The 19,386-nt window shown below is 40.0% G+C and overlaps 1 protein-coding gene across 2 annotated transcripts in view; it reads right to left on the bottom strand.

The window, feature by feature from the left end:
• The window catches only part of LOC134602632 (sodium- and chloride-dependent betaine transporter-like), a 128,417-nt gene extending 109,235 nt beyond the window's left edge, over positions 1 to 19,182 (bottom strand). The window contains exon 1 of one of the 2 annotated variants that reach the window (XM_063447709.1): positions 19,120 to 19,182. The gene's annotated coding sequence lies outside the window, so the exon portion shown is untranslated. Of the gene's footprint in view, positions 1 to 2,073; positions 2,172 to 19,119 lie in introns of those variants that run through there. The other variant, XM_063447706.1, reaches the window with a different exon arrangement.
• Positions 19,183 to 19,386: the final 204 nt, after the last annotated feature.

Raw genomic sequence — 19,386 nt, 5'->3', positions numbered from 1 at the left:
TAGGAACCAGAGTGTTGGAGAGACCCCCCTCCAGGCCCCATTAGACTCCATTGTAGTCTCTAATGGGACCTGGAGGAAATTCTTTCTAACACACTCTCTAAAGGACACTGAGATAGCCTCTGCTAGAATGCTCCCCCCCTCCATGGCCCATTAGCCCTCAATTGTAGTCTCTACTGGGGCCTGGAGGCGACTGTTTCCAGCAGGGACACTGAGATGGCCTCTGTTAGAAAGACCCCCTTCCAAGCCTATTAGACTCCATTGTAGTCTCTAATGGGGCCTGGAGGGGATTCTTTCTAACACACTCTCTAAAGGACACTGAGATAGCCTCTGCTAGAAAGACCCCCCTCCATGGCCCATTAGCCCTCAATTGTAGTCTCTACTGGGGCCTCGAAGGGATTATTGCACTTTTGTTCCTTGTGTCTAAAGATTGTGTAGGGTGTGGCTGGAGGCGGTGCATGGAGGCGGGACATGGGTGGCGCTTGCTGCGGAGTATGGGTGGGGCCTGTAAGGGGGCCCTTGATTTATTTTGCCCGGGGGCCCTGAGGGTTCTCAGTCCGCCCCTGAGTAAATGTACACTATAAGTAGAGTGCTACACTAAATGAATAAATATTTTAGAGCCCTGTAGTAGGGGGTCCACAACCTACTAAGGCCAGCTAAAAATCAAAGTCCACAGGCATCACAACTTGGGTGCAATCATACATAATAAAAGCCTCATGGCCAAAACGTTGCGTTTTATTTTTGTCCTTTTGATTCAGAATATTTTTTTATTTGCACCCTACATTGTGATGCGTGTGGATGTCGCATCATTGTTTAACCTTTTACGAAATCTTACACATATGTGGTTAGATGCTTAGTTCTGTTGTTAGCATTCCATTTTCTTTTTCATTTAGGGTAGCTTACACATTTAGTTAATGCAGAGCACACGTTCTGGACTGGTATCTTCATCAGTCGTGACCTGGGTAAGTTTTATAGGAGTTGTTATCCAAGATCAGTGCGGGAGCTCCTAACTAACCATTCCCAGCACTCAGTAATGGCATGAATATCTGTTTTGCTCCATACTTGTTAAAAGGTATTACACTGTCCACACATAGCTCGCAGCTAAAATGCTGGTCCATGCCATTGTTCTTTCTCGCCTTGGCTACTACAATCCCCTTCTCAGTGGTCTTATGTGTTCCCACATTTCCCCGCTGCAATCTATAATGAATGCGGCAGCGAGGCTCATTTTCCTGTCCACCCGCACCTCCCACGCCTCTCCCCCCGTCAGTCCCTTCATTGGCTTGCAGTTAGATATAGGGCTCAATTTAAGATTATGGTGCTTACTTACAAGTCTCTACATAATGCTGCTCCAACCTACCTATCCTCCCTAATACACAAGTATGTCCCATTGAGGCCCCTGCGCTCTGACGAAGACCTACGTCTATCCTCTGTCCGTACTCCCACATCTGATGCTCGCCTCCAAGACTTCTACAGGGCTGCACCTTTTCTGTGGAACTCCCTTCCCTTCTCCATTAGTCTTTTTACCCAGTCTCCACTACTTCTAAAAATCTTTGAAAACACACTTCTTCATACTTTTCTAGCAACCTATTTCATTACCCCTACTTATGACATTTGTGTCACTATACCACACTCCCTCTAGCATGTAAGCTCATTGAGCAGGGCACTCAACCCCTCTGTTCATGTGCGTCCATTTGTCTGGTTATAATTACGTGTCTGCTAGTCTACCCATTGTACAGCACTACGGAATTTGTTGGCGCTATATAAATAATAAAATAATAATAATAATAATTACATGACAAGTAATAAGCCCAAAACAAGCAAAGATTATATAAGTCACACAGTGATAAATATTACTTGATTATAATTGTTTTAGTACATTGTGTCACTTTCAATTCATATTCTATGTTGCTGAAATAACATATTTATTTGTCTAATTTAAAGTTTTCATGTTTGTTTTTAAATCCTACTTGACTCCAAATTACTCTTTATGTTTTTCTTATTTTTTTTTTTAAAAAACAGTTTAAACCTCACCCCCATGATTCTCCAGTGCACAGAAACTCCAGGTATCTCACTCACCTTATAGAATGGGACAGACCGATGTCTCAGATCAGTCAGATAAACAGATTCCAGGACTTGGATGTCTAAGTGCCACAGTTGCCAGGAGCAGATAATCTTCTGAGTCTCATTTACCAGACTGAGATGCCAATGCTGACTATTAAACAGCAGAGAGAGGGGGTGGAGGAGTGGTTAAGGACAGGGAGGAGAATGGAGCTTGCAGGACTAATGGAAAGGTTACCAAAAGGTGATTACAACATGCATGGACGGAGTCCAGATCAGAACTTGCAGGTCTTCATCTAAACATATATTGAGATATTTTTAGTTTTATCCTAGCAAATAATTAGATCAGTTTGTTGACATGTGAATCCCTATTTTTTTTTATCTGCTCAGACACAGTTATTCACTAAAGTGAGAATTGTCAGGAACCAAAAGTGAATTTCAAGTGTTTTCTTTTATCAGAAATGAACACAGAAACAAGTACAGAGGGTCTCCTACCACTGGCCCCACGTTTCCAGGTGACAGGGAAATATTTGAACTACTCGGTTGTTGCATCCGGAATGTGAGGCTCTACGTGGATGGATAGTGCTAAATGAATAGCAAGGTTGCTGAAAGATAATTACAACATGTATGGACGGGGTCCAGATCAAAACTTGCAGGCGTATATGTGCACATGTATTGCATGTTGGTCTTAACACGTCAGGATAACCGCAGTTGAATGGGCGTTATACACGGTTTGCTTGGGAGGGCCCAAAGTGACCGATGGCAAATGATAAGAGGAAAAATGAACAAGGCACTAAAATCTATTAATAGCCACTTAAAGATAACATGAGATACTGCTGTGGTACTACTGTCTAAATCCTTGTGTTCAGTGTGAACACTACTTGTCAGAATCAATATCGTCTGCACCCATACTACATGCCAAAATCATCATACTCCACTCACACCTTTTATTTCACAATCACAGTTATCTGAGCACATGCACACACAAACACATACACATTCTCTCTCTCTCTCTCTCTCTTGATTGGCAGCAGATGAAATAGGAAGGAGGTCTGTGCATTTACAGAACCTGTTGCATAAATCTTACTACAGCTCTCTAGCTTGCCAGAAGGCATTTGGCTGGTCCATTCCCCTGGTACATACTGTATGTCTGTCCATAGGACAGAGGGAAAAGCTAGCAGTTCTGCAGCGTTTGCAACCAATTTTTTCAGATTACCCCAAAGAAATCATGCAGAAAAAAATGCATCCATTTTTCTTGGGGAGTATGTGTAATAAAACAATAAAACGAACAAAACAATTATTTAAAAAAACACACCATTAATGCATGCACTGCAACACAGGGAGCAAGGAATTTTAAGGTTATGTTTAAACTCATGGTTAGATTAAGTGAGTGACTTTAAATTTGGAGATTCTTGACACTTGGAGTCACGGTTAGAGTAATGCTTAGGGTTAATGTTAGTATTACATTTAGGAAAAGATTTAGGGTTAGAATAAATTAATCCATTAACTCTAAATTTAACCCTAATCCTACATTTCCTGACTTCTGGTGCTGTAGTTCACTCCAACCATTAACCAACATGTAACCCAAACTTTAGCTGATAGCGCTCTGTAGTCAATGTGCATGTGGGTTTCCAAGAAATCAGGTAACCAATCTGAATGGGTCATCAACTTCAGTATTCCACCTGCACAGAGAACAAAACTATCTTTCCTCTATTGCCTTCTTGAATTTCTTACTCCTTGTGTTTTCCTACCTCCGTCTCGTCCTAAACCAGGGATAGGGAACGTTCGCCACTCCAGATGTTGTGGACAACAATTCCCTTAATGCTTTGCCAGCATTATGGCTGTAAGGGCATTATGACAGATGTCCACAACATTTGGAGTGCTAAAGGTTGCCTAACCTTACCCTCAGTGTGCATCTCTTAGATACCCCTTTCTCAATAAAACTAAATCATGTCTTTATATCCTGCATAGACAAACCTAATTTCCCTCTGTGGCCTTTGTGCTGCTTCTTCTTCTTTTTTTATAACTCCTGCCCTGACTTTTTTAAATCGTTGTACATTTCTTATTGCCCCTCCTTTCCACCAAATGCCCATCTTTGTTTTTGCTCAAAAAGCAACCGATCCATCACTGGTAATAGTAAGCAGATAGTTTCCTTCACCAAGTTACAGAAAGGTGAATGTCTGAGTGTGTGCACTTTGCCGTACATAAAGGTTGGGAAATCCTGGAATCTGAACAGGGTCCACGGATCTCCAGTTTTGACATCCAGCCTAGCTGGCAAAAATTACAAGTATTATGACATTCACAAAAAGAAACAATTTTGTTTAACTCTTTTAAAGGTGCAGTTTCACCATGAATAAATCTAAATCAGGCTTCCTCAAACTCCAGCCCTCCAGATGTTGCTAACTACAACTCCCATGATTCTCAGCCTATCTATTTCATTCATAGAATCATGGGAGTTGTAGTTCAGCCAGATTTGGAGGGCCGGAGTTTGGGGAAGCCTGATCTAAATCAAGTGATTGAGTGCCTGAAATAAAGAAAATTAACGAGATGTGTCATTTTATTGTACCATCAATAATTTTAAACACATGAAAAAACATTTGGGTAGCATTTTGGCTGCCTACAAAAAATGAGCATATAATTACCATTTAACTTTTACAGAAAAACTATCATCGTTATTCACTAAAGTGAGAATTCAAAGGGAATTTCAAATTTAAGGGGCAGCACCTTTTCTGTGGAACTCCCTTCCAACATCAGAGGGAGTGTGTCAGTTCAAGGGAGAGGCGAGCAGATGGAACTATAATGTAAGGAATACAACTTCCTGTATTCCTTACACAATAGAAACCCTTTATTTAAGGTCAAAATAGCTGATCTGGAAGCATATCTGAATTACAGACATTTTCCATTTCATCCTATTCTGGTCTTTTTGAAATATGAAATTCACCTTGAATTCACTTTTAATTCTCATTTTAGTGGATAACCTCGAAAGTGAAAGATAATAGTAATAACAATTTTAAGATGATTGGGAGAACTCAGACTCCACTTATTGTTATGGTTGTATTGGTATGTTGAACTGTTACTGTCAATATTTTATTATTATGCAAAGCATACTCTCAGAGAGAGAGAGAGGGGGACTTTTTTGGCAGGTGTGCTGGGTGCTTGCATGTGCCAGGGTTCTAATCTGTCTAATCTGTTCTCATCTGTGGCTCTCTCTCTGAAGTTGCTGTGCTGTGTATCTCTGGTTGACATCTGACTGATAATATAGAAATAAATTGGAAAGTTTATAGTATGAAAACAGTGGTTCGGGCTTTGTTATTGGTAAGATTACATTAATTCTCCTCAATGTGCTGCCTATGATGTTGTTATACCCCACCTCCGCTAAACTGTAAGCTCGTTTGAGCAGGATCCTCATTAGGCATGTGCATAGGGAACATTTTCAGTTCGGTTCGGCATTTGGCAATTCGGGACTTCAGCACTTCGGTTCGGCACTTTGGCACGTCGACACTTCGGAACTTTGCACTTCGACACTTCGGCAACTTCGGCACTTCGGAACTTCGGCATTTCGGAATTTCGGGACTTCGGCACTTTGACCTAAATTGGTCTTTCAGCCAAATGTACTAATACTAAGTAAAGATTACTTAGTATTAGTAAATGTTGCCCCTACTCGCTATAGCGTGAGTAGGGGCATGTCTATTAAACAGTGAGAAGCATGTGGCCTTTGTTATTGTCCTCCCCCCGGCCCCCACCCCTGAGCATCGGTTATTATGGATTTTTTATTTTGCCTTTTTTATTGTCCTCCCCCCCGGCCCCAACCCCTGAGCGTCGGTTATTATGGATTTTTTATTTGGCATTTTTTGGGGCTGAAAAAAAAAGATTTTAGAAGAAAGAAAACATCAAATGGTAAGTTTTATTTTTTTTACAGGTACTTAGTTAATGCCCTCCCTCATTATTTTTAGGGTGAGGTAGGGGTTAGTTTTTTTGGGGAGGGGGTGACTAGGGGTTTGCGGACCCCTAGTCACCTGGGGGGGTTACATTTTTATTTAGGGCCTCCACCTGCCGCTCAGGGGTGGGGGCCAGGGGGTAGGACAATAGGTGTCCCCCCCTTATTGGTATTTAGGGCCCCCTAAATACCAATTAGGGCTCAGGGGTGGGGGCCATGGGATAGGACATTAGGTTCCCCCCCTTATTAGTATTTAGGGCCCCCACCCGCTGCTCAGGGGTGCAGGCCATGGGGGAGGATATTAGGTCCCCCCTTATTCTAATTTAGGGTCCCCACCCACCGCTCAGGGGTGGGGGCTGGGGGGAGGACATTAGGTCCCCCCACTTATTCTAATTTATGGCCCCTGAGCGGTGGGTGGGGGCCGAGGGGAAGGACAATAGGTCCCCCCCATTATTTTACTTTAGGGCCCCCACCCGCTGCTCAGGGGTGAGGGCCGGGGGGAGGACAATAGGTCCCCCCCTTATTCTAATTTAGGGTCCCCACACACTGCTCATGGGGGAGTAGGGGCATAATTTACTAATACTAAGTAATCTTTACTTAGTATTAGTAAATTTGGCTGAAAGACCAATTCAGGTCTTTCAGCCTTTTAGTAGATAGCTCCCTAATACTGTGGGAATTAGGGAGTTATCTACTTATTCATTCCTGTCATTACGTTGACTGGCCAAGTAACTTACATTTTACATGAATGTGTGTAACTTGATTGTTGTAAGTGTTGCAAATGCTTACAGCTGAATCCTGGCTATGTTTGTATACGTTTTATTTAAAATTGTATACAGTGTAACATTCTTCATTCTTCCACTGGGTAAGTATATTAGTTCTTAGGCAATACTGTGCTTCGGAACTTCGGTGCTTCGGCACTTCGACACTTCGGAACTTCGGCAACTTCAGCACTTCGGAACTTCGGCACTTCGACACTTCAGAAATTTGGTAATTTCTGAACTTCGGGACTTCGACAATTCGGCAATTCATCTATTCAGACATTTGGAAGTACCCGAATGTCCAAATTGCCCGAAATTCATCCGAATTCACATTTGGACCGAAACTAATTTCACATGTCTAGTCCTCATCAACATATTGTTCCTGTAACATTTTGTAGTTGTCTCAGTTATTACATTTCCCCCTTTTATAATATTGTAAAGCACTGTGGCATAAGTTGGTACTCTATAAAGGCCCAAAAAAATAATATGAATAATAAATGCATTTCTTTTTTTCAAAAGGACTGTTGCAATGTACCAATTCTATCAATCACACCAGGGAAGCTATAATGAGGGTAAAGCCGATACTCCAATAAAGGGATACTCTAAGCATTGTATCCAGTGAGAAGTTTTTATTAAATGTTTGCTTCATGTTTCATTTGATTAAAGATCAATTAGTTTTTAATAATAATGTAATTCATGCTTAAACGTGTTCAGTATCGTTCATACTTTTCTTGCAATTTTTTTTGCTAAGTTCTAAGAGGTTCTACTCTTATCTATATCTATGGGTGTGTTATCTACTATACAGTGAGTTATGATGACCTAAGAACCGATATACAAAAATGTAATCCAAAATAAACAAGCCTGAAAACTTTTTCTCATTGAGGAGTATTGTAAAAAAACAAAAGACAAAGTTCAGAACTTGTGTGAGAATTTCAAGCAGAAATGTATCTACCCTGAAGGCAAATGTCTGCTCTGCCTCTTATTGTGTCTTTGATATTAAATGATTTTTCCAAGTACCATAACAACTACAGCACACTGTAGTGCAAGGAGTGCCCTTTTCCTCCCTCCCCAATGTAAGAATTCAAACCATTTTAGAACAGTTTGACGTTTTACCTGCGGTTGGCTAAGCTTCACGCACCGTACCTCCTCACAGTACCTATACTTATATAGCACTTATTTTAGGTATTTTTGTTATTTTGTCCATGCATAGATATTATATTTCCCTGTATGCTGTTTTTGCATCTGTAGATTTGTAAGTCATTTGAGATTGTCATATTTAAACAATGTAGTTAAGAGGAGGCAGAAACAACACTTCCTTTCTTAGCCATAACAGTGTGTCTCTGGAGTGGCACTTTACAATTCACCAAAGATTTTATTTTACATAATTTTGTTTTACATTTTACTGATCTCTTAAATATAACATTCAAATTAATGCTTATTATTTACCAGATAGCTGGGTGTTAATATGATATATCATGATATATTTCATGATATATATATATATATACACATATATATATATATATATATATATATATATATATATATTTTTTTTTTTAGCATGCAGATATTTAATATTTACAGTTTTGTAGAAATATTTTAGAGGGAAAGGAATTTTAATGGCTCTAATTACATTAGGCAGAGTGTCCATGTTTGTGAACCTTTGGACAGAAAATTAGATCTCCTTTATGATACAAAAGTTTAATGACCCCTCATTATAGTTTACATGCCATTAAAGTTTATATTATGTATCATAAAACATTGTATTTTGTTTCTCTCTGGAAAATAACCATATACACCATTAATTTATTCATACTTTCATGTTCATGATGTCGTTAGTAATTTCCAATAAATGAATAATAAACACATCCGCTACCTTATTAACATACAACACATTCCAGACAATATATATATATATATATATATATATTTAGATATTATCTGGAATGTGTTGTATGTTAATTATATGTATGTTGTCTAATCCGGTGTCTATTCCCGCTACACTGAGAATAACCTGTAATGCGTCACTATACACCTTTAATAATTGAGTAGACAGTCTGGCACCCTGTCAATAAATTACAAAATATATGCTAAAACAACAAAGCTGTGACTACTATAAGTGAATTGGAACATTTTTCCAGATAGCTATATTTACCTATATTTTGTTGTTCAGATTAAAATTTGCTACTGTTTGGGATTTAGTGAATAAACTCGGAGTCTAATTTATCTTACTGGTATCATAAGTGTACAGGACTGCAGGATATATTATTGATTTACAAAAATAATAAGGGGACTATTACAATGTACCAATTCTATCATTCACTCCAATGGCATATCCATTGCAGCTATAATGAGGTTAAAGCAGGTGTTGCATTAAAGGGGCACTCTACGCACTGTAACCAGTACAGCCCAGCATCCTGAGCAAGAGGTTGGCAAAAAGGATGGAGGCAGGAAACATGCATTTCTATATTCCTATTGTAATGTGTAATTGACAGCATGGGAATGACTGGTAGCATCGTTCCTGTAAGTTTTCTTGTAATTGTCCTATTTATAGTTAAATCCCCCCTCTTATAATATTGTAAAGCGCTACAGAATCTATTGGTTCTATATAAATGACAATAATAATAATATTAATAATATTAATAATAATAGTGCGTGTGCGTGTATAGTAATATGTGTCAGGCAGTGTGAGTTCATATCTGACAATGTAATTCATTGTTTGTATTCCTGACGATGTGCATATCTGAAAGTGTGTATATGGTTTTGTGCATGACTGCCAAGGTGTATCAGTATGTGTGTATCTGTATGTGTGCATACCAACAGAGAACTGTACCCAGACAGCACAGCATGAGCACATCATTAGATATACTCACGTTGAGCAGTGGACATGCTTAAACAGCCGCATGGTCCTGATAGTTTGGGGGCCAGTCAGGCTGCTCGTTAGGTGGTGAGCTCACCCCCCTTTTGGATGAGACCTGCACATTTTCACACAGTCCGCTCAATGTGTGCCCACTAAGGAATCCCAGCCAAAATTGACTAAAGTTGGGAGGTATGTAGTGTGTCTGAGAGCGTTTGTCTGGCAACAAGTATTCTTGTGTGTATGTATGTGTTTGTATAGAATTTTGTAAATGTTTCTGGGTATCTAGCAATATGTATCTTAGCATGTGTGTCTGTGACTATACACTTGTCTGTGTCTGTATCTGTATATCTCTGGGAGTGTATCTGTGAATGTGTGCTTGTATCTGGGAGTGTGTCAGGGAGAAGGATCTGGCTAATAAATTTGGGGCGTGGTTCTGTTAGTAGTACCAGGCATGCCATACACAAGTAGTAACCATTATGTTCCAGACAAGGCTGTGCATTGGAAAATTACTTAGGACACGACATTAGAAACATTTTGGGATAGTTCCATTGGGTCCAATACAGTTGGAAGAACTGCATGTTGGCTCAGTTTTTCTCTCCTGCAGAGCCTTTCTCAAAGAATATACTTTCTGTAGGGTTTACTAAACAGTGGATGGAAAAACTATATTGCAAAATCCAGTCACTATAGTTCAGCAGGAGAGATTTTTTTTCCATGTCCGTTCATTAGAATTCAGTGTTTAATGAATAACCCTCCCCCCAACACGTTCTACCTAACAACGTTAAGAATTGTGCAAGATTTTGTGATAGGATAGATTTTTAAATTCGCATTTAAATGTCATGCTAAATCCCTTCACATCTCAATTACAAAGATGCCATTGTCTCCGTTGTGCCACCCAGAATGTTTAAGTGGCCATTGAAAGCCTTATAGTGCCCTTGCTTTTTTTCTTTTCTTAATTATTTTGTATTGCACTTTTTTTTTGCAGACAAACTTAGCGATTAAATGAACTCCAGATAAAACTGTAAATCTGTTACTACTATTAGTGAAATAGTTGTGCCATTCCTTTATATTGGTTTATGGGAGAGAATTGCTCAGATTGGCAGCAGGGGTGAGACTTGACCTTTGTCCCTGCTGGCAGAGATTCAAAGAACTATTTGCTGCTTGTTTTTGCCTAGTGTGTGGTGTATGTGAATGGAAGTGAAAGGAGCAGCTTTCATTCACAGCAGCATAAAGCATCAGCCACATTTTAAGCCACAATAGAGAGCTCTAACTCCATTCATACACTGTGATTACAAAAACATTATACTTAAAGGCACAGTGTCAGTTTGAAATGATCTTTCATAAGCTATGCAGGAATAGCAAAAGATAAAACATAGGATTGTAAAATCATTGCCCAGCATGGCTTTTGTGAGGAAAAACAACACAGTTGCTCACTTTGCTTTATAAATGTCTATTTCTCATGCATCATGGAGATAAACTGCATTAATCTTAGCTGTAATTGTCAGGCCATTATTATTCATTATAAAATGAATTGTTGAGAATTCAAAGTGAATTTCCAATTTTAGGCAAAAGTAGACAAATTTGAGGGATTTTCCAAGCTAGCTATGTTTCCAGTTTTGACTATAGTCATAGTTGGCCTATTTTTGCCATTATCTTTTCGATTACCACAGTTCACTGTTCAGAGCATAATCCCTCAAATATTACAAGGAGGTTGTAAACTGAGGGGAATTGTGGGCAGTTTGAATCTGAATAGAAAAATGTATTCAGTTTTTTTTCTTGCTGGTCTTAAAGAGAAAACATTTCTTCCTAATTTTAGTATTATGTTTAACTTTGCCATTTTTATAGTTTCTAACACTATAGATTCCCTTTAATTGTTCCCTTCAAGGTTGCATTTATGCGGTGTATTCCACATATTTGCTCATTTAAGATCAAGATTGTAGGAATAATGTGAACAATATTTAATCCTACTTAGGTCATTTGGTAAATTGGTTAATTTTTATGTGGGGTTAAATGAAGACTCCAAGTGTGCTGTAGTGGTTATGGTTCTACGAGTGCCCTGGCGCCCCCGCCCCCTTCCCATTGTAAGTAGTCAAACCGTTTTGGAATGCACTGCAGTAAAAACCAAAGCAAGAGGAAGTTGGTGAACAATTATTAGTCCTAGCTAGTTTATCTGCTCTTTTTTTTTTATAATTTTTTCTCTCTGCCTGCACCTTCTGGTTTTAATTCTGTGTCCAGATCCTTGTTTATGTTTAGCGCACCCAGGCTGATAGCTCATGGGTGGTCCATATACTGTCCTAGTACACACATCTGTGAAGCTGACTGTGCTAATCACTGATGTAAGAAGAAACAGATTCAATACTCTAAACAATGTGATGTCATATTGTTCTGTTTACCTGCCACTGTCTCTCTTTGATACCCATCCTTAGGGAGGTTTGTTAGTGTTTACTGATGTGCAAGATCTTGGTAATATCGAATAACTTGAAAGAGCGATATTCTTGCATTGAACATATCTTACATGTGTAGTGATATGTGTATATTAAAGGACTGTGTGTTGCTTTAAGAGGCAGGTGGATACCCTGAGTTGGAGGACTTAGGAGAGCAGTTCAAGGATTACTATAGGGTCAGGAACACAAACATGTATTCCTGACCCTATAGTGTTTAACCCACCATTTATGTGGCTTGTCCCCCTTTAGCTCCCCCTATAAAAGTTTAAAATTCACCTTATTTCCAGCGCTGCCCGGGTCTGCCGATGCTGGGCCCGTCCCCTTTGTGACATCATCAAAATGTCCCATAGGGAAAGCATTGGCTAAAATCAACACGGGGCGAAGCCAAATGCCAATTTGGCCAATCAAGACCTCGTCATAGAGATGCATTGAACCAATGCATCTTTATGAGGAAAATTAGGGAGTTATCTACCAAAAGGCTGTAAGACCTAAATTGGTCTTTCAGCCAAATTTACTAACACTAAGTAAAAATTACTTAGTATTAGTAAATTTTGCCCCTACTCGCTATACCGCGAGTAGGGGCATGTCTAGTAAACAGTGAGCAGCCTGTGACTGCTCATTGTTTAAAAAAAAAAAAAATAGTACCTCCCCGGCCCTAACGTAAAATGATGGGGGGGGGGCCTATTGTCCTCCCCCCGGGCCCCCACCCCTGAGTGGCGGGTGAGGGCCCTAAATACTAATAAGGGGGGGACCTATTGTCCTCCCCCTTGGCCCCCACCCCTGAGCAGTGGGTGGGAGCCCTACAGTAAAATAAGGGGGGGACCTAATGTCCTCCCCCTGGCCCCCACCCCTGAGCGGCGGGTGGGGGCCCTAATTACTAATAAGGGGGGACCTATGGTCCTCCCTCCTGGCCCCCACCCCTGAGCGGCGGGTGGGGCCCTAAAAAAAATGTGTCCCCCCTCAGGTGACTAGGGGTCCCCAAACCCCTAGTCACCCCCTCCCCCAATAAAAATTATCCCCCTACCTACCCTCCTCACCTTAAAAACTAATGAGGGGGGGACCTTTAACTAAGTACCTGTAAAAAATTTGATGTTTTCTTTCTTCTAAAATCTTCTTTTTTTCAGCCCCAAAAAAGGCCAAATAAAAAAACATAATAACCGACGCAATTATAAAAAAAAGACTGAGCTCTGCATAAACCCACCAATCAGAGTGCTCTGAGCCTAATTGCAGGGCGGGGCAAGGCTTTATAAGCCTTCCCCCGCCCTGCAGAGCTCAGTGTGCGCGGAGCCCTCGCCGGGTGAAGAAGGATTAATTTTTATTTATTATTATTTTTTTTTATAATTGCGTTGGTTATTATGTTTTTTTATTTGGCCTTTTTTGGGGCTGAAAAAAGATTTTAGAAGAAAGAAAACATCGAATGGTAAGTTTTTTTTTTTTTTTTTACAGGTACCCCCCTCATTAGTTTTTAGGGTGCGGGGGGTAGTGTCATGCCTTAACTATGGTATCCTCTTACTTCCTGGTTCCACGGAGCCTAGCCACACCCCTTTATGACACGGTCTGCCTATTTAATCTGACTGCACCAGCTGATCAGGGCTGGATTATTGAACTACGTTCCTTACTCACAACCCGGCTACAACTTCGTTGTGAAAGCCTCTGCTACCAGACCGGACTGAAAGACTCTGCAAAGTTCCCTTCACCTTTCCTCATCCACGGCTAAAGCTGAACTCTATCCATGCAGGATAATCTGCCTCAGAGGAATCTCGGGAACCAGTGTTCTATAAGCCGGAAGCTAAGTAAAACTTCTCTGATAAACGTTGCATCTAAAGCTGTTATTTCCTGTCTCCAAAGTCCTTCGTTAAAGCCAACCGTTACAGCTAACTTCAACACATACTTGTCTCAGTTAGCTGCATCTATCTTTCTTCAGTTAAAGTCTATGGAACAGCTATTGTAACTTCTTATCATCTAATTAACTAATACTACTAAAGGACTCTTGCTGCTTCAGTTCCGTTTACTCCTTAAAGCTACAGTGCATGTAACTGTGGACTTCATTTATCGTTTATTACTTAATGCTACAGTACCTGTAAAGTGGAATTAAAGTCTTTACCTTTTACTTTCTTTAATAAATATTCAAACTATACGAAATCTGCAGTTGTGTTCCTTCATAACAAATGTTTAAACGTGACAGAATAATCCAGCCATTGTAATGGATCCAGCAGATTTCGATTCTACTATAACTACGTTGAATCAAAGAGTTAATGCACTAGCCCAAAGTGTGCAAGACCTGCAAGTTACTAACGAAAGACTTCTCACTTATATCAGAGATTTACAAACTCATACTCCTCATACTACTCTGCACTCGGCTAGTGATCCTGCTGTGTGTAACCCTGAAAAGTTCTATGGAGATCGTTCCAGATACAGGGAGTTCCTCAACTCTTGCAAATTGTTAATTGCTTTGAAACCTCGATCCTACCCTACAGAAAGAACTAAAGTTTGTTCGGTTATTTCCTTTCTAAGAGGTGAACCTATGTCATGGGCTCATTCCTTTCTGGAAAACGATGACCCCATCTTAGATTCACTGGATGAATTTTTTGAAGCCATGTCTCTTCTCTATGAAGATCCTAACAAACAAGCTACAGCTGATTTAACAATCAGAACACTACAGCAAAGAAATAGACCCGTTGAAGATTACATTGCTGAATTCAAAAGATGGGCTATAGAAACGCAATGGAATGACATCACATTGCGCAACCAGTTTCGAATTGGTTTATCGGAAGCTGTAAAAGATGAATTATCTAGAACAGAACTCCCTACTAATTTGAACGCTCTAATTCGCCTATCAATCAGCATTGACAGAAGATTAAGAGAAAGAAAGGCCGAAAAGTCTCTTTTTCTTTCAAAAGACCGCAAACCTTTCACTCCCTCAAAAGCTCCAGAAAAGACTTCCTTAACAAGTGAACCTATGGAACTAGGGGCTCCAAAGCCTCCTGACAACCCATCTGAACCAATCGAACCTATGGAAATAGGGATAATAAGAAGTCCCCTCACTCCTGAAGAGAAAAATCGAAGACGTATGTTAAACCTCTGCATGTATTGTGCCTCTCAAGTTCATTCAGTCTCTGATTGTCCTTCATTGAAACGGACAAAAGGCAGAAGGCAGTCTCATGCCTCTTCCATCCTAAGTGTACTTCCCTCTACAGCAAATACTCAAATGTCCCCTATCGTTCTTGTATTACAGTGGGACAATAAAAGAATCATAACCAAGGCTGTTATCGATTCCGGTGCAAATGGAGTATTCATCGACTCAGCCTTTGTAACAAAGAATAAAATTCCTTGTGTTCGTAAAAGAACTTCTGTACCTGTTAAAGTGATTGACGGGTCCCTCATCTCATCGGGACCAATACTTCATGAATCCATCCCTCTAAAAGTAACCATCAATCATACTCATACGGAAAGTCTTATATTTGATGTCATCTCATCACCATTTTTTCCTATTATATTGGGGATCAACTGGTTAAGGAACCACAACCCTCAAATCTCATGGTTTCCCTTCTCTCTTGCATTTGATTCTGATTATTGCAAGAAAACATGCTTGCAACGTATTCCAATTCTTCAGTCTACGAAAGAACTAGCTAAAACCTCATGTTGTTCTGACACCGAACTGGAGTCTCCTCCTCCTACAATCATTGGTGAATTAAAGAGAAAGTTTACAACAGCTCCTATCCTTCAACTTCCAAATCCTTCATATCCTTATGTCCTTGAAACGGATGCTTCGGAATTTGCAATTGGAGCTGTCCTTTCTCAACACAAAACTCCTCAAGTACCTCCTTCGCCTAAAGTCATTGGAATCTTATCTTCTCTTATTGACGACATTAAAGGTCTCAGTGAAGATGCTCTTGAACTTCCTAAATCAATGAAATTATCTAAGAAAAACGGTCTCTACTATTTCAAAGACCGGATTTACGTGCCTCCCTCCTTCAGGATTAAAATACTTGAATTAATTCATGATTCTCCTCTGGCAGGTCATCCAGATATGAAAAGGACCCTTGAATTGTCTAAAAGATACTGTTGGTGGCCTCGTCAAGACCAAACTATCGAATCTTATGTCAAATCTTGTTCTGTATGCCAAAGATCCAATCAATTGTCCTTGTTGAAGCCTCATCATCCTGACCCTTTCCAAAGAAATCTCACTACTTCTCCTGATCCCATATTGGTCCAGGGTGAAGAAGAATACGAGATTCAAAGTATACTGGATTCAAGGATCCATCGTGGCTCCTTACAATACCTCATCAGATGGAAAGGATATGGAGTTGATGAAGATACATGGGAAAACTCCTCGGACGTTCATGCCGACAAATTGGTTTCCAAATTTCACAAGAGTTACCCTTCTAAACCAAGTCAATAGCACCCAGAGGTTGCTCATTAAAGAGGGGGTACTGTCATGCCTTAACTATGGTATCCTCTTACTTCCTGGTTCCACGGAGCCTAGCCACACCCCTTTATGACACGGTCTGCCTATTTAATCTGACTGCACCAGCTGATCAGGGCTGGATTATTGAACTACGTTCCTTACTCACAACCCGGCTACAACTTCGTTGTGAAAGCCTCTGCTACCAGACCGGACTGAAAGACTCTGCAAAGTTCCCTTCACCTTTCCTCATCCACGGCTAAAGCTGAACTCTATCCATGCAGGATAATCTGCCTCAGAGGAATCTCGGGAACCAGTGTTCTATAAGCCGGAAGCTAAGTAAAACTTCTCTGATAAACGTTGCATCTAAAGCTGTTATTTCCTGTCTCCAAAGTCCTTCGTTAAAGCCAACCGTTACAGCTAACTTCAACACATACTTGTCTCAGTTAGCTGCATCTATCTTTCTTCAGTTAAAGTCTATGGAACAGCTATTGTAACTTCTTATCATCTAATTAACTAATACTACTAAAGGACTCTTGCTGCTTCAGTTCCGTTTACTCCTTAAAGCTACAGTGCATGTAACTGTGGACTTCATTTATCGTTTATTACTTAATGCTACAGTACCTGTAAAGTGGAATTAAAGTCTTTACCTTTTACTTTCTTTAATAAATATTCAAACTATACGAAATCTGCAGTTGTGTTCCTTCATAACAAATGTTTAAACGTGACAGGTAGGTACGGGGATAATTTTTATTGGGGCGGAGGGGGTGACTAGGGGTTTTGGGGACCCCTAGTCACCGGGGAGGGGTTTTTTTTTTAGGGCCCCCACCCACCGCTCAGGGGGGAGGACATTAGGTCCCCCCCCTTATTCTGATTTAGGGCCCCCACCCACCGCTCAGGGGTGGGGGCCAGGGGCTCGGGAGGGGGGAACTTATTATTTTTCTTTTTTTTTACAGTACCTCCTCGTACTTCATACAAACTTTCCAGTATTTTGATGTGCACTCTCCCTGCAAACTTTCCAACTGCTCTATATAACCTGTTACTCTAACAACCTCTTCTGTCACCTATAGCCCCTGTGTTTATTACATGCAATGTTTCCCATAAAGGTTCCAAACTGCTCCCAAGATCCTCTCATTCTAACACCCCTTACTATTCCCTAAAATCCCGCTGGTTCTTCTTCTTACAAGCTTCTAACTGCACCATGCAGGGTGTCTTTCTAATGCTCCCTATTGCTCTTTAAAAATGCTATTACGAAATGTAATCTGTCCATACTAGACTTCTTACAACTCATTATAACACCCTTCATTCCATGTAATCTCTCTAAACTGCTCAATTCCTTGTTACTGACTCTTGGATCATGAAAGGTGCACTGTCACTTCTTTGGAAATTACACCACTGAATAAAACATTAAAAATCACCTATAACTTGCGTTAACCATTTTTTCATTAGATGTTCTATTTTATATGAAATGTATTAAGATTATTTCTGTATTCCCAATGTTATAGTGCCCCCCAACCAGTGTGGTGTTGAAAGCAGTAAAAACGTTTTTAACTCTGGCTCTGTTTCCTTCTCCCGCAACATCACAACTATGGAATGTCGTACATGCATTAGAACTCCACTATGGGATATTCATTGTATCAATGCTTTCCTAAGAAGATTTTGATGATGCTGGACATCTTCATGCAAAGCGTGAAGAAATCCAATGTTGATTCACAAGTTAAACTTCCACTAGAGGTGTCCTAATCCTGCCATGTAAACATTGCTGGTTCCCTGAAAAAGCAATGTTTCACATTGCATGGTTAAAGGGACAGGGTCACTGCACCCAGACAACTTTAATAAGATAAAGTGGTCTGGGTGCCTATAGTATAGTGTCCCTTTAATTTAATTTTTCAGAGTTTGAAAACATGTTTGCTTACTATAGGGGTTGATCAATTTATTAATGTAAAAATCCAGGGAAAGTGAAAGTTCCCCTTTAGATAAAAATATTTTATTAGGTAATTTTAAGTTGTGTTACGCCAACTTTTCAATAATGGTCCTCGTCTTATCAGGCCAGAATAGCCTCAGGGGTTCTGCTGATGGATGTGGGCAGTACTTTGTCTGCTGGATGAATCTGAGCACCACACCCTGTCCCTTCACATCTCCAAGACTCAAAGCTTTTGTTCCCTAAACAAACTGTCTTTTCAGGTGCGTTTAATTAATCTGCTTGGGTTTATCCTCCTTTTTGTTACCTGACTCAAGAGAGGTCAGTGAGGGGTGCCTGGCAGTGCCATCTCCTAAAAGTCACTTGGTTTAGCTAGGAAGTTTGTCTGATGAGAGAACAATTCACTGCCTTTCCTTGACTTACAGTTTGTATTAAAATAACCTTTTTTAAAAAAAATTTTTACAGTCATTAAAATTTAAACTACCACCGACAGACGAGTCTTCATGGCTGATACAGGAATGATTGTTCCAAAAAAAAAAAAGCACAGTAAAGTGAAGATGCAGTGAAATACAAAGACACAACGTGACAACAAAGTGTAATTTCATATCATTTAGACAAAAACAAGAAGCAGAGACATATCTATTAACATTAAAGGAACACTATAATGCAGATTCGTTTTAGATTTCCCTCTTTCACCCACCACATTTCTAGTAAAAATCTAAAGAAAAAGGTTTTTACTCACCTTTACTCAAGCGCTGAGACTCCCTCAGAGCTGCAGTCCATTCCTCCTCCTGCAACATTATCTTAGAGGAGCTTTGAAAACTGATACTCATGCACAGTGATTCCAGCACGGGTATCCAAATGTTTGTTGTAAGAAAGCATTGAGTTCAATGCTTTCTTATGAGCTGAAGTCCTGCTGAATCTTCAGAGCAGAGGTATCATCTCTGGAAGATCTACTCAAGAATACCTGTATTACTGTTTCCTTTAAACTCTTATTTTAAAATTGTGT

This window comes from Pelobates fuscus, chromosome 3, assembly GCF_036172605.1.
Source record: "Pelobates fuscus isolate aPelFus1 chromosome 3, aPelFus1.pri, whole genome shotgun sequence".
NCBI classification, from domain to species: domain Eukaryota; kingdom Metazoa; phylum Chordata; class Amphibia; order Anura; family Pelobatidae; genus Pelobates; species Pelobates fuscus.
The sequence above is the reverse complement of the archived record's forward strand: the minus strand, read 5'-3'. Positions and strand labels throughout refer to the sequence as shown.